Source organism: Pteropus vampyrus, unplaced genomic scaffold (genome assembly GCF_000151845.1).
Source record: "Pteropus vampyrus isolate Shadow unplaced genomic scaffold, Pvam_2.0 Scaffold9, whole genome shotgun sequence".
NCBI lineage: Eukaryota > Metazoa > Chordata > Mammalia > Chiroptera > Pteropodidae > Pteropus > Pteropus vampyrus.
Window position 1 is genome coordinate 12,980,737 of NW_011888790.1, and position 16,946 is coordinate 12,997,682.

At 34.2% G+C, this 16,946-nt stretch overlaps 1 pseudogene; it reads right to left on the reverse strand.

Annotated features, from left to right (window-relative positions):
• Positions 1 to 421: 421 nt before the first annotated feature.
• Positions 422 to 626, reverse strand: LOC111729532 (annotated as a pseudogene).
• Positions 627 to 16,946: the final 16,320 nt, after the last annotated feature.

Here is a 16,946-nt window from a genome sequence, read left to right on the forward strand (position 1 = left end):
GACAAAGTATCTGGGTAAGTGAACCATGAAGGCTTCACAGTGTTGGTCTCAAAGGGGGATAAGAATTTGCTGGATGGAGAGGAAAAGAAAGGCATTGCAGGGCAGAGAATAGCTAGAGCAAATGCATTGAGTTGTGAGGGAAACAGTGAATGGCTGATGTGGCTCTAGTTAAAATACATATTGGGAAAATGGCTGTTGGCACGAAATGACTAGAAAGGTAAGTTGGGACCAAATGATGAAGAATTTTATATATCAGTCAGAGGCTTTGAACCTGATGTTAGCAGTCATCAAATTTTTTTTTTAATAGAAGAATTTAATACGACAAATGTATATGACCTGATTTTTATATCATAATAAAACAGATCCTTTGGAGAGCGGACATGTGGAAAAAATTGATTTCTCTGCTGAACTCAGCTGTTATTTATACTCTTTCCAACATGGTGATACTATTTCCTTGTATTACCACCATTCCAATGTTCTGTGATCTCCACACATTCGTCTATCAAGGGATTTAAAAGGGGAGCAAATCCCCCTTAATATTTTTTGGACATTTCTGCTACTATTTAATTTCAATGACGACTTCTTGTCCTTAAATTTTTCAAGCAGGGAGAATGAGCTTTGCACATGATACCTACCCAGTGAGTTTCAAGTTGTCTCGAAATGGGAATTGAGGTCTCCCTTACACTCCTGCAGTTTTTAGAGGAAGATGACATGGATATATCCAACATCTCCCTTCTATGCTAATCTGCCTGGGCCACTAAGCCCCAGGTCTTGTTAGAGGGAACTGCTACCCTCTGGGTCATTGACACCTCTCACTCATGCTCTCCAACCTCAGCTAAGCAATCTATCGCATGCCCCTTTTAGCTTCCATCCCAAACTTTCATAACTTCCTTAAAACCCTACCAAGTGCCAATATCCTCTTCCTTTATTCTTTCAAGGAACTAGTGATTGCCTTTACTTCCCAGACTATGGTTGATCCCTGGAACATCTGTGGTCCTTATTTCATTTAACTAGAGATAGTTAACACCCTATCATGGTCATCTATGGCATTGATGACTCTGGACATATTACCTTTATATCAATGCAAGCAAGATCTATACCTGTATCAGATAGACTATTTATCTCTTCAATACATATTTATTGAGTACGTAGTTATATGAGGGATATTTTAGGCGCTGGGGAGACAATGAAGAATAGAACAAATGAGACATCTGCTCCCTGGAAGTTTATGGCCTATAGCAGGGGTTGGCAAAGTACAGCCTGTGGATCAAATCTGGCTCACCATCTGTTTTTGAAAGCATTATTGAAACATAGCCATGTTCATTCATTTAGAGATTGTCTATGGCTATTTTCATGCTAAAAGGGCAGAGTTATGTAGTTGCAAAAGAGACTCTATGACCTGAAAAGCCCTTATGTTTACTATTTCACTCTTTACAGAAAAGTTTGCTGACCTCTGGAGCAGAATGGTGCTTCTTGAACTATCTTTTCTGAAAGGGCAGTTGTATTTTATATTTTATTTCATTGTGAGATCACTTAAGATCTACTTTCTTAAACAATTTAAGTGTAAAATCTATTATCATTGACTATAGGTACAATGTTGTTCAGCAGATCTCTAAAATTTATTCTTATTGCTTGACTGAAACTTTATGCCCATTGATTAGTAATTCCCCACTTCCCCCTCTCCTCAGCTCCTGGCAACCACCATTCTACTTTTTGATTCTATGAATTTGATTATTTTAGATACCTCATATAACTGGAAGTATTTAATACAGTCATGTGTCCCATAACAATGGGGATATGTTCTGAGAAATATGTTGTTAGTCTAGTTTGTTGTGCGAGCACCATTGACTGTACTTATAGAAACCTACTACTCACCTAGGCTGTGTGGTACATAGCCTATTGCTCTCAGGCTATGAACCTGTATTGCATGTTATTGTACTGAATATTATAGGCAATTGTAACACAATGGTAAATATTTGAGTATCTAAACATATCTAAATAGAAAAGCTACAGTTAAAATATGATATAAAAGATAAAAAAATGATACACTTGTATATGACGCTTCCTATAAATAGAGCTTGAAGGACTGGAAATTACTCTGAGTGACGTGACTCAGTAAGTAAGAGGTGAGTAAATGTGAAGGCCTAGGACATTACTGTACACTACTGTAGACTTTAAAAATATGGTACACTTAGGCTACACTAAATTTATTTAAAAAATAGTATAGCAATGCACTCCAGCATTATGACGGCTACAAGTTCACTAGGTGGAAGGAATTTTTCAGCTTTGTTATAATCTTATGGGACCACCATCATATATGTGTTCTGTCGTTGACTGAACCATTATGTAGAAGCATGACTACACTTGTCTTTCTGTGACTGGCTTATTTCACTAAGTATAATGTCCTCGAGGTTCATTTGTGTTGTTGCATATTGCAGAATTTCCTTTTTTTTTTTTAAGGCTGGATAGAATTCCATTGTGTGTGTATACCACATTTTCCTTATCCATTCATCTGTTGATGGAAATTTAGGTTGTTTCCACATCTTGGCTATTGTGAATAGTGCTGCAATGAACATAAAAGTGCTCATATCTTTTAGAGATCCTGATTTCAATTCTTTTGAATTAATACCCAGAAGTGAGATTGCTGGATTATATGGTATTTCTATTTTTAATTATTTTAAGAACCTCCACATTATTTTCTATAGCAGTGGAACCATTTTGTATTCCCACAAATAACGTGCAAGGGTTCCAATTTCTCTACATCTTCTCTAACATGTCTTGCTTTTTTTTTTTTTTTTTTGGTGATAGCCATGGTGACTTGTGTGGTGATATCTCATTGTGGTTTTGAATTGCATTTCCCACAGTTTGTTGAAGAGACTATCTTTTTTTTATTGTATATTCTTGGCATCCTTGTTGAAGATTAATTTAACACATATACATGGATTTATTTCTGGGGTCTCTACTCTGTTGCATTGGCTATATATCTGTCTTTATGTTTTGGTTACTGTGATATTGTACTACACTGTTTTGATTACCATAGCATCATAATATATTTTGAATTCATGAATTGTGATAGCCCCAGCCTTGTTTTTCTTTTTTAAAAATATTTTTTTATTTTTCAATTACAATGGACATACAATATTATATTAGTATCAGATGTACAACAAAGTGATTAAACATTTATACAATTACAAAGTGATCACCCTGATAAATCTAGTACCCATCTGATACCACATGTAGTTATTATGATACATTATTGACTACATTCCCTGTGCTATACTTTACATCCTCATTATTATTAAAAAATGTTTTCAATTAGAGTTACATTTAAGATTATTTTATATTAGTTTCAGGTCTACAGTATAATGGTTAGACATTTATATAATTTACGAAGTGATCCCACTAACAGCCTTGTTTTTCTTTCTCGAGATTGATTTGTCTATTCATGGTCTTTTGTGGTTTCATATAAATTTTAGAATTTTTTTTCTGTTTCTGGCAAAAAAAGTCATTGGGGTATTGATAGAAATTGCACTGAATCTGTAGATCACTTTGGGCAGCATGGACATTTTAACAATATTTATTATTCCAATCAATGAACACAGAATGTCTTTTCATTTATTTGTGTCTTGTTTTATTTCTTCAATGTTTTGTAGTTTTCAGTATGTAAGTCTTCACCTCTTAAGTTTATTCCTATTTTATTCTTTTTGGTGCTATTGTAAATGAGATAGATTTCATAATTTTCTTTTCAGATAGTTTATTGTTAGTGTATATAATGCAACTGATTTTTGTATGTCAAGTTTGTATCCTGTGACTTAACTGAATTTGTTTCTTCTTTTTCTTTAATGGAGTCATTAGGGACATATATATATTTATGATGTCTATACATAGGAACAATTTTACTTCTTCCTTCTAATTTGAAGGCATTTATTTCCATTTCTTGCCTAATTTCTCAGGCTAGGGCTTCTAGTACTATGTTAAGTAGAAATGGTGAGAATGGGTATCCTTGCTTTGTTCATGATTTTAAAAGAAAAGCTTTCAGTTATTCTCTATTCTATCACTGTTGTGTGTCACATTAATTGATATTCATATGTTGAAACATTCTTATATTCCAGAAATAACTTCCACTTGGTTATGGTGCATGATCTTTTAATATGCTGTTGAATTTGGTTTGCTAATATTATGTTGAGGATTTTTGCATCTATATTCATCAGGGATATTGGCATGTAGTAATCCTATAGTGTTTTTGTCTGGCTTTGTTATGAAGATAATGCTAGCCTCTTAAAATGAGTTTGGAAGGGTTCCCTTCACTTCAGTTTTTTGGAAGAGAAAAATTGGCATTATTTCTTCTTTAAATGTTTGGTAGAATTCATCAGTGAAGTCATCTAGTCCTGTGCTTTTCTTTGTTGGGAGGTTTTTGATTATTGATTCAATCTCTTTATGGGTTTTAGATTTATTCATACTTCCTATTTACTCATAATTTAGTCATGGTAGTTTGTTTTTTTTTTCCAGGAATATATTCATTTCTTCTAAGTTATCCAATTTGTTCTAATGTAATTATTCTTAGTAGTAATCATAATCCTTTCCATTTCTGTGGCATCAGTTGTAGTGTCTCTTCTTTCATTTCTACGTATATTTGAAATTTCTCTAGCCAAGCAGTTGTCAATTTTGTTTATATTTTCAAAAAACCCAACTCTTAGTTCCATTGTTTTTTTTCCTATTGTTTTTTCTTTTCTATTTTATTTATTTCTGCTCTTATCTTTGCCATTTCCTTCCGTCTGTTAACTTTGGGCTGAGCTTGTTCTTCTTTTTCTAGTTCCTTGAGATTAAAGGTAGGCTGTCTATTTGAGTTTTTTCTTCTTTTCTTTTTTTTAAATGTAGGCATATGTCACTACAAACTTCTCTTTTAGTATTACTTTTGTGGCATCTCATACATTTGGTGTATTGTGTTTTCATTTTGGTTTTTCTATAGTGTTATTTAAGCCCTCTATTTATTTATTGATCTTTTGTCTGGCTATTCCTGTCGATTATTGAAAGTGGGCGAATTGAAGTCTCCTACTATTGTTTAACTGCTGTTTATTTCTCCCTTCAGTTCTGTCAGTGTTTGCTATATATATTTAGGTGCTCTGACATTGGGTGCATACATATTTCTAATTGTTATATCTTCCTGGTGAATTGATCCTTTTATTATTATGTAACGTTTTTCTTTCTCTCTTGTGACTTTTTAACTTAAATATATATTTTGTCTTATATAATATAGCCACCCCTGTTCTCTTTCGATTACCATTTACATGGGATATCTTTTCCTATGTCTTTCCTTTAACTTTATGTGTGTACTTAAATTTAAAATGAGTTTCTTAAAGACAGCAAATAGTTGGGTCTTGTTTTTATTTTTTTTATCCACTCAGCCATTTTATGTCTTTTAATTAGAGCATTTAACCATTTATATTTAAAGTAATTATTGATAGTGAAGTCTTTACTATTATCATTTTTTTTTAGTTTTTTTCCATGAAGATCAGTAATATTTAAAAAAATCAATTGTGGACATATACTTTTGTAGGTTATAATAAAAATAAATTTTTAGAAAAAAATAAAAAATCAAACATAAAAAATAAAAGTCCTAATTACTATATAAAATTGCTATACATGTTTCTAAACACTTAATCTTAGTTTCTGCATTTATCTCCTGAAAGATGAATAATAAATAGTTTGCAAACTAGCACTGGCCAGTAAACCATACTTTCAGTAGTGCTAGTCTAGAAGGGAAGACATAAATCAATCACATAATACAAATAATTATTCTAGATCAAATTTTACTAAGAGCTATAATTAAAAATCATAAAATTATGTATGACTTAGTTATAGGGGAGACCAAGACAAGATTTTTTTGAAGAGATGAACTCTGAGCAGAGATTAATACATGGATGTGAATTAATCAAACAAAGAGTACATTTTCAGAGATGACAGTAAGAGAATACCCGTGGAAATAGAACTAACTACATGTGCAAAAATCTTGTGATGGGAAGGAGCTTAATATGTGTCTGGAATTGTGTTAAGCACTTTATGTGCATTTCCCATTGAATCCCCTCAACAATCCTATGAGGTAATTATCATCTTCTCACTTACTCTCTTTGTCTTCAGGTTAACAACTCATTAACATGTCTCTTTTATCATCTGTTTTATAGATGAAAAATCTGAGGAGTAGGGATGTGAAATAACTTATTTAAAATCACTTAGCTCGCCACTAAGGGGTAAATTTGGAATTATGTTCTAGAAGTATTTGATGCCATAGTCCTTTTTTTTTTTTTTTAAACCTACTGTTTAAAAAATTCAAATAATCTATGATTTCAAATTTGGAGTCATTTGCCTCCAGTTCCCAATAATTCTAAAGAATCACCTTAATTTTACTGCCTTCCTTAGTAAAGCTAGAATCTATAATTAGCTTTATCACCTTTCCAAACTGTTTTCACTGAGAAAATGGATGGCGAACTGGAATATTCAAAAAGGCTAGTATTAGGCACCATATCCATGTATAGCACCTCTTAGAAGGAGAGGTATATGGCTCATATCAGAATTATGTTCATCTATGAATAATAAAAACTCCAAATAACAGTTGCTTCAAGATTGAAGTTTGTTTTTCTATCATGTAAAACTCCACAGAAAGGTAGTCTAGAACTCTACTCTGTGAAGTTATCTAGGCCCCAAGCCCCTTTTCTCTTGCTGTTCTGACATCCATAGTGAGCCGACTCATGATCTGAGATGATTGCTTAGGCTCTGTGTTAGCTTCCTAGAAGTGCTGTAACAGAGTACCATGACTGAATGGCTTACAACAAAGGAAAATCATTGTCTGACAGTTCTGGAGGCTAAAGGCCGAAATTAAAGAATATGTACATACTCTAAAGGACGTAGGGGAGAATACTTGCCTCTTCTAGCTTCTTCCCTTTGCTGGTATTCTTTGGTGTTCCTTTGGTTGTACATGTATTACTCTATTTTTGCCTCTGCCGTCCCATGGCTATCTTCTCCCAGATAGCTCTATACTGTTGTCTCTCTGTGCCTGTCAATTTGTCATCACATGACAGGTTTTCAAAGTTTCCTCTTCTTATGAGTATATCAGTCATATTGGATTAAAGCCTGCCCTAATGATCTTATCTTAACTTGATTTAATCTCCAAAGATTGTTTCCAAATAAGGTCTTATTCACAGGTGTTGGGGGTTAGGACATCAACATATTTTTTTGAGGGAGGAGGCACAATTGAACCCATAATAGGCTCCAATATCATATTTACATTTGATCCTGCAAAAGTAGTAAAAGAAAAAGGAGACTATGCCTCTTTCCTTTAAAGACACTTTTGTATGGTATACAAAAAATTTTGCTTACACTGATCATACTTGGATGCAAGGGACAGCTTTGTGCCCAGCTAAATTGGAGGTTCTGTTACTAAGAGAGGAATGAACCTATATTGGGTGACAGCAAGCAGTTTCTGTCATGTGGTCTAAAATTGCTTTTCAAACCAAAGACACTGATTAGTTTCTCTGATCTATTGGATTGCAGTGTTTGACTCACAAAAAGCTACATAAGCATATCACCTGTTTTAGGCTGGTACAGAGACATATGGCTTTTTGAAGGTTTCTAGCAAGCCACTGTCACAATGTGGTTGTGTAACTTAGTAATGTGATCCTAAGCTAGTCAGTAAATTTCTCTGACTCTCAATTTACTCATTTATAAATTAAGGGTAATATATATCTCATATGACTGTTGTATGGCTTAACTAGGATGACAAATATGTGAAAGTTCCTGGCGTAAAAAGGCACTTTGTATCTGCTTATTAAACATTAACCCAGGAAGGAGAAGATGGAGGGAAAGAGAAAAGGAAAGAGAAAGGGAAAGAAAAGTTGCTTCCTGGTATAACATTCTAATAAAAAGAAAAGCTTATGTGAGGAAAATGTGTATTTTCTTCACTGTTCTTTTAAGTAAATCATGGTTCATTTGAGCAAATATTGATCTATTTGTTCTCGGTAGTTATTTTAATGTGCTATAAAGCCATCCCATACAATTTGAATTATTATTTGAGGGATAATTCTCAGCCAGTCTAGTCAGAGAACAGTCATTGAACATGGCATCTCATATGACCTGATCAAATGGCAGGCAGCTATTGCTATTGCATTCAACTCAGAGTAGTCGTCCAAATGATCCCTTTGACATTGAATAGGTAATGTACTCAGATTTTCCAATAGACATTGTAGCAGCCTCTACTAGTTTTCCCCTCATATCCAGTCTCCTCCCTTTTTCCATGTGGTTGAATTTTTAGCTGGGGCACTTGATCACCTACCAGCTGATTACATTTTCAGCCTCCTTTGTCACTAGGTATAGCCATGTGATATGAACATAAGTAATGTGTGCAACTTCTGGATCATGTCCATAAAAAGAAGAGGCAAATATTCCCATTCATCTCTTTTCTTCTGAGATGTGGCTATGATGCTAAGACTGATGAGGGCGACTACTTAACATGGCAGAGCAATAGGATAACATGAACTCTGGGTTCCTAATACCATGAAGCTGCCATATCAGCCAAGTTCTGCTTGAACTTGAATTGTTACATGAAAGCAAACTATTTTGTTTAAACCTCTGTTATTCTGCATTTTATTATAGCAAATTAACCCATATCTTAAAAAATACTGAATTTGGTACCTAAAAGTGGACATTGGTTGAGCGACCAGGTGGTGAGTACAAGAGCAGAGCTATTTCAGTTTGGAAAGATGGGTACCATTATTATACAGATGAAAATATTTGAGAAGCTGTCATCTACAATAACTTGGAAAGTGGACCAAATGCACATGGAGACCACAGCTCAAAGAGAAAAGGTAAAAAATAATTGAAGGTGTTGGAATGTATTTGCTGATGTATTTGCTGCTTCTCTAATTCTTTCTGCTAAGTTTTCAAGACATAAATTTAGACGGGCTTGGGTCAATTGCAAGCACAGATAGAAGGACATACAACTTTTCTAAGAGAAGATCTATCCACCTGGGCCAGTAATTCAAGTAGACTAAGCACTGAGTAATTTAGAAAAGATTGAAAGAACCATTTACTTCTGCAGGCCAAACTGTAGCAATGATAAAAAGTGCTACAAACAGTAGAAGTGGCAAGAGCCTGGTTTTACTTTCTCATTAATCTCTACTGACTGCCTCTCAAGTGAGTCCAATTAAAAATAATAATACATTTTCAAGTTGATTTTCTTTAGTGTTCAATAAAAGCATCATTAAAAAACCTCAAATGGTTTATAATTAGCACTAACAATTTATGTAAAAAGAATGTACTTACTGTGTAAATGTAGCCTCAGGTAAATCCATCTAGTCAAGGTCTTCCACCCAAAGCCTGCAATGCCTGGGGTACAAGATTTCTTTGTGAGTTCTTGGATACAGATAGCTTTATGAGAGTCAATTTATACATATTAAACTTTCATGTTTATTCTTTTTAAAAATTGATCAATCTAGAATTTCCCCATGGTCAAGAGTCATTGTACTTCTACTTTGCTGCCTTTCTTTTCAAAATCATTTTTCTACCACATGACTAAAAAATAGCCTATTACCTTTCTCCTATTTCTAATCTTAGCATATGGCAAATGTATAATACTCTATGATGTTGGCAATTGATGGTTAATGCTAATGATAATCAGAAGACTTTTAATGAAACATCTAGATCATTGTGGTTATAGGGAAAACACACTTAATTTCAATCAATATAGTTTTATTGCAAAGAAACATTTTGAAAGTGATTGATATGAGATGGAAAACACAAAATATATTGTTATATAATTTTATGAGGGATGTAAACAGGAAATAAGAATTCAAGGAGTAAAAAGAACTACTAAAGAACTTGTTTACAAGATTTTAAAATGAATGATGGTGGTGTCAAATCATCATGTTATTTACATTATTTCTCATACATTTAAAAGACTGTTATAACTATTTTATTTTTAAAACATCAGAATATACAATATGTTAGATTTGCATCTTTTGTTACTATATAAATTTACAGGGGAGAAAATTTTACATTTAGATTTAAATATGTTGAAGGGATTTCATTGTCATATACTCAAGTAAAAATGTGTGAAGACCCCACTTCTATTGCCCATTGTAATTGGATTACTGCCCATAAGCCCTTTCTATATAGGATTAGGGACCTTCTGTTGCTCTGGAGCAAATAATGCCTTTATTTAGAATTGCTGATGACTTCTGGATGGTTGCATGTTGTCAATGGAAGCCAAATGAAATCAGCAGAAGTTTTGTCTGCATAACGGGTAGAGGAGGTTAAGCTTCAGACTTGGGTAGAATGGATGGACCTTTCAGTTTAACTGTAAACAGTAACGTTAGGTTATTTGAGGTGAAGAAACGTATATGGAAACAATGTATGCCTGTGTTTTTTCTTCTTTTCATAAGCTTTTCCTTTCTTTCAGAAAACATTGAAAGTATACTTTCTCATTCCTTCCACATTTCATACGGTCACATGGAGATAATCTTGCTGAAACAATGTTATTCTACATGCTTTTCTTGTATCCAAAGCAAATACTAGTTTCCAGTCCTTTGTATTTTTTCAAATAGGACAGTTAGAGATCCCAATTATGAACTGTATTCATTCTGTTATAGCTAGAAGGCTTGGCAAGTGTTTTTTAGTGAAACATTGTGTACCTTATTAGGTTTACTTTTTTTTTTTTTTAACAAAGGAGATAGGGAAGAATAAGTCAATGGAATGTTTTAAAAACACTCTAGCTTGATTTTCTAATAAGGAAAAAAGATTAGGCTTGTATTAGCACACCGATCACCTTTTAAAAATATATGTGAGGTTGAGGATTGAATATCATTTTAATAAAACTTTAATTTCTCTTTAAAAGAAATGTCCTCTTCATTATAGTTCATATTAATTGTTCATGCTAAAGCCAATTGTGAAAAAAACTTAAAAAGTATGGTATAATTTGTTTTCTAATTGGAATAATTTGATTTTCCATATTTTCTACCAATTTGTCCCATTGAAAAAAGAGGAATAAAACTTGCATTTATTTTAGCTGTGAAGTTGAATACTCAGTGGGGAATCTATCCAGCCAAATTTCTCCAGGAACTGCCCATTCTACCACAAGGACGTCTCCCTCCCCTAACAGACAGATTTCTATGGAAATGCTCATTTCCAAATTACTCCATTGTTTGGACCAGGGGTTGCAGCCCTCCTTCCCTAAGCCAGTCAGACTCTCTCCCAAGAATTTAGAGTCGAAGCTGAGAGACTGAAGTTCATTCTCCACCTGTGACTGAGCCTATTCCTTGTTATCTTGGAGGTGGGGATACAGGGAAAGAACTGGATTATCTCTAACATCAATGGGACTAGGAGCAAGAGTACAGATGTTGACCCCCATATCATGTGTTTAAATATTGGAAAGGCATACATTAAGAAAACAAACTATTAAATATTTTCTGTCTTATCTTCACAAAAAAAATTCACAATAACCTGGGAGGCGAGGTTGAAAAATTTTAAATTCTAAGACTTTCACAATGGAAAGTGACTCTGGAAGAGAGAGATGGTCTATAGCTTCTCCTCTTTCCATCAAGTACCACAATGGGTCATACATTGATGTACATGGACACTCCAGGAGCTCACTCAAGCATGCCCCTTACCATGCTTATCCTCAGAAGACAGACCCAGGAAGGGCTGGTGCAGGTCCTAGAAATTAACTCGGGGTCAGTGGGGGCAGGGAATTCTGGGGCCTCTAGTGCCCAGACCTTGTTCTGGAAGGGGTTATGTGAGCTCTGGAAAGGCATAGCTATTTTTTAAATAGACTTTATTTTTTTTAGCGCAGTTTTGTGTTCACAGCAATATTGAGTAGAAGGCGCAAAGAGTTCCTACATACTCCATCCCTCTCCAATCCCTGCCATACATGGGGGAGGCTATGCATGTGTTTGGAAGTCCAAACTTCCAAACAAGATTTCTTTGTGGTGAAGAAAAGAGCTCGAGTATATTGCTTGCTTTCCAGATATCAGTGTGCATGAGAAAGTACATTAGCAGGTGCTAACTGTGAAGTCAGAAGGACACCTCTTCCCACCAAAACTATTAGAAACCAGGTAACATTAGATTAAAACATTATTTGCATTCATTTTTAAAGCAAATAAGATCCTTTAAAAATTTCTTTTGAAGAGATGCGAATGGCAAGAATAAGAGATTTCAGTGGTCAACATCCTTTCATTGATAGCCTGCAGAAGGTGCTGAGCCAAAGGTACACTTTCCGAGTGGGTGTTGGTGTACAAGATGTAAACCCAAGAGCTCTTTCCAGACTCAACAGGAAGTTGGGATGGGGAAGGAAAGCTGGTGTTATATCTTGCACTGAGATATGTGGTTGTGCTTCAAAGTTTTAGGTATTCACAGGTGTCTGGTAACATTTCTGGTTACAGAATGAAAATGAAAGTGTGGAGTGTGGACATGGAACTCTTTCTGGTTTGGGCAATATGTCTTCCTGAAAATGAACTTCTGGCAGGTGCACAGAGAATAAGTCCACTGGAGGTTAACAGCCCCTTTGGGTAGCCTAATTGAATGGTGTGTGTGTGTGTGTGTGTGTGTGTGTGTGTGTGTGTGTGTGTCCCTGAAGCCAACTAATAAACCAGGATTGGCATGGAAAAAAGAGACTCCATAAGATTAAGCACAAACAAAGAAATCTTAAATAAATCAAGATTTATTATGATGTCGGATGCAGGCTAAGGGAGGTAGGACTTTAAGAGGCTTTTACAATGAATGTTAGTGTTCAAGTTCTCTCAGGTCAGAGGCTAAATAATAAAACTTCAGTCATGACCATGGCATCAAAGATGTGGCAATTAATTAAACAGCAAAAAGCAGCTTCTTAGGGACCCACTAAGTGAAGGTTCAGGATACAAATTTATGGTGATAAGGAATGGGGGATGAGAGGCGATGGGGAGGGGGCCTATTAACAGGCCTTGCTTACTCTGAGAACCTGAATTGGGTGTGCCAAAGCAGGAGAACATGTAGAATTTTGATTTATCTTCTCCACTTTCACTACATATCTGCCAGTCTTGTGTGGCCTTCTGGTATGAGGTGTTTTGGCCAAATGACCTATATTTTAGGTTCTTGAGAAATCCTTGTTAAATAGCTTTGTTTTCTCCCCTAAAACATTAGTTGTGCTTGGTCATTTTGAAAGTCTTGAGATTAGTAAAATTTTTTTCACTGTATGTATTTGCTAGAATTCACTAGTGAAACCATTTGGGCCTGGGGTTTTCTTTGTAGAAATGTTTGTTGAAAATGAATTTAATTTCTTCAATAGGTCTATGCAGATTCGTTATTTTATCTGTGTCAGTTTTGCTAAGATGTATTTTTTTAAGGTGTTTGTCTTTTTCATTTGTTTAATGTATGGCATAACATTGCTCATAATATTTGTTGTTCTTTTAATGCCTACAAGGTATGTGGAGATATGCCCTCTCTACTTTCTAATATTCGTAATTTGTGTTCTTCCTTTGTATTTCCTGATCAGTCTAATTATGGGTTTACCAATTTTGTTGGTCTTTTCAAAGAATCAGCTTTTGGCTTTATGAATTTTCTCTATTGTTTTCTATTTCATTGATTTCTCTTTATTATTTCTTCATTTACTTTCTTTGGGCTTTCTTTGCTTCTGTCTTTCTAATTTCCTATGTGATTTCATATCTTTTTTTCTTTTCTAATATAAGAATTTAAAGCTGTAAAATTTCCTCTAAGCATAAATTTTAATATGTTGTATTTTCCTTGATATTTAGTTGGAAATCCAACATTTGAAATGTTGTATTTTCTAATTATCCCTGTGATACCTTTATTAACATATGTTATTTAAAAGTGTGTTACCTAATTTGTAAATATTTGAGGTATTTTTGATATTTTATTATTATTGGTTTCTAAATTATGTTCGTTATGGTCATAATATCATCAGAGAACACACTATTTAGGATTTCAATTCTTTAAATTTATTTAAACTCTATTTAGACTTGTTTTAGAGCCAAACGGGCTCTATTTTGGTCAATGTTCCATGTGCACTTGAAAAGAATGTGTTTTCTGCTCTTGTTGGATGTAGTATTGTATAAATATCTTTAGGTCAAGCAGATTCATACCATTTTTTAATTCTTCTATGTTTTTACTGAGATTGTTTTCTTCTATCAGTTACTGAGAGAAGGGCATTAAAATCTCCAATGATGGCTTTGTTTATATTTCTACTTAACTTTGTCAACTTTTGTTTCATAATTATGGAAACCCTATGATTAGGTGCATGTAAATTTATATTGTCAAGTATTCCTGATGATTGAGCTTTAAATTCTTATGCAATGTCTCTATCTCTGGTAATGGTCTTTGTCTTTAAATCTCTTTAGATAAATATTAATATGTCCTTGTAGCCTTCTTATACTTGCTATTTACATAACATGCTTTTTCCCCTTACCAATTACTTTCATCTAGTCTGTGTATTTATGTTTAAAAGAGCTTTACTAGGCAGCATATAGTTGTTGCTTTTTAATCCATTCTAATTTCTTTCTTATTTCTATTTTTTGCCTTGTCTTATTTTGCTCCGGATCCTAAAGGAAGGTATCTAAATTTTCACTATTCATTGTAATATTTGATTCAGTTATTTTGTAGATAGCCTTTATCAAATTAATAAAGTTCGACTTCTAGTGATCTTACTTTTTCCTGCATGTATGCGTTAAATTTATCGAGTGCAATTTTTTGGATGTACTTAAGTTATTATTTTTTGATATTCTTTTCTTATTTAGATTAGAAATAATAAAATGCGTAGTTTTTATATTCTTTGCAATAATTTGTATAAGAAAGAGATTACTTCTTACATAAAATTTTGGGAACATACACATACAAAAAAGCACAGGAGGCTTTTTTGGTGGTCTTTGAAGAAGTCTTTGATTAATATTTCAATTCGCTTAATGAATATTATTTTAGTCAAGCTTTTAATTTGTATTTTAGTATTAAATTAATTTCATCTAGTTTTCATATTTATGGGCATATAGTTGTTTATAATGTTTTTTCCACCTCTGTTGTATTTGCAGTTGTTTGTATTTATTTCTCTTCTCTTGCTTAATTTTAAAAGGCCTAGATTATATTCTTCAAGTTAGGGAGGGGAGAGGACCTTCAGAGTGGAGAACCTCTGGGCTAGGCCACTTTCATTCATGTGATCCTCTCTCCCTCACCAGCTCCCATCGGGTATTCCATTCCAGTGACTGTTCCCTGTGCATGGATGTTTTTAAGGAGCTGTCTTCTCAGCTGTAATTATAAATTATGGCAGATTGGGGTAGAGGGGTAGGAAAAAGAATAAAAGAAATGAGGGAAGAGAATGCTCAGGATAGAGAGTCCAGGCTGCCTGTACTTAACAGTCTTTCATCCTAATCCCAGCTGAGCTCCTGTGCTTTCTTGATTCTGTTGGTCCTGGGCTGATCTGTTTCACTCTGGCAGAGAGGTGAGCAATGACATTTTAGAGTAGTGTTATGGAAATAAATGGGCACCATTAGAAAGCTCTTTGCCAGACTTTCTCTGTTATTGTATCTCAGTCTTCTGCATTTGGTTGTTATCTTAGCCTCAACCTCCCTCTCTCAGTTATAACAGGCACTGACTTCTATCCCAAAGAGCTTCCCATACTTTTGGTGCAAAATTCTGAGATTCTTTCTTCTGTTTGGTTTCAGGGGTCATAGCAGGAAGCTCTTGCTAATTTGCTATTTTTTTTTTTCCCATGACAACCAGTAGATTATTTGTAAAATAGTGAATTGATTTACCACATAACTAATTATTTTCTAATTTATTTTTCTTAATTGTCATAGGTATCAGTGTGGGTCATCAAAATATTTTTGTTTCTCCTCTTGGGCGCAGGATAGGATTGCACTTGTCACCTCTTTGTTGACATTCAGAGTGATTTGCATTAGACAATGAAAAGTGAGCAGAAGTCTGTGTGTCAATTCTTGGTGAAAGCCCTAAGAGTCAGTGCATGACTTGCTATTCTTTTTTTTATTGTCTGCCATGGTGACTAGTCTTGCTCTAGTTCAAGGGTTGACAAAATTTTTCTGTGAAGGACCAAATAACAAATATTTCAGGCTTTGCAGGCTGTGTGGTCCCTGTTGCAATTACTCAACTCTGTTGTTGTAGAGGGAAAGCAACCATAAAAAATATGTAAATGGATAAGCATAGCTATGTTCCCATAACACTTAATTTATGGACACTGAAATGCAAATTTCATATAACTTTTATATATTTTCATTAAAAACATTGTTTTTAAAAAATTTATTTTAACTCTTAAAATGTTAAAATCATTCTTAGCTCCCGGGCCTTTCGAAATTAGGCAGCAGGTCAGATTTGGTCTGCAGGCCATAGTTTGTTGGCCGTTCTTCTAGATGGAGGCTACTCCATAAACCCAATTCTCAAGGGGAGGATAACAGAGAGCAAAGCCCCCAACTGATCCACAAAGTATAACCAGTGTGTGAAAAAAAAAAATTTGTTACTTAAGCCATTAAGATCCTCTTTCAAACAACAGCATAACCTAGTCCAATCTGATACACTAACTCTGTTTTTAAATGATAAGGCAGCAATGAATAACTAGAAGATGAAAGTTAATGAAAAGAAAAAGGGAAAGAGAAGCTGAGAAAGGACCAGGAGGAATTTGGCCTGAAAGTTAAAGAGCTCATTAAAATTCTAACAGATTATCCATTCTTTTCATCTGAATTCCCTGTCTTCAAATCTCGATCATCTGCGTATTTGCACATTTAATAATGTATCTTCTGCTCTTTCTGAGATGCTGGAATGTTGATTGCTTTAAATAATTAAAAAAGAAAAAAGAAAGTCAAGGAAATATTTTAAAGTAGATCTGAAAACTGTGTCAGAAAGTCAGGAAGGCCAAAATAAGGAGCTCTGTTAAGAGACTTTCCATCAACAAAAATATCTCTTCC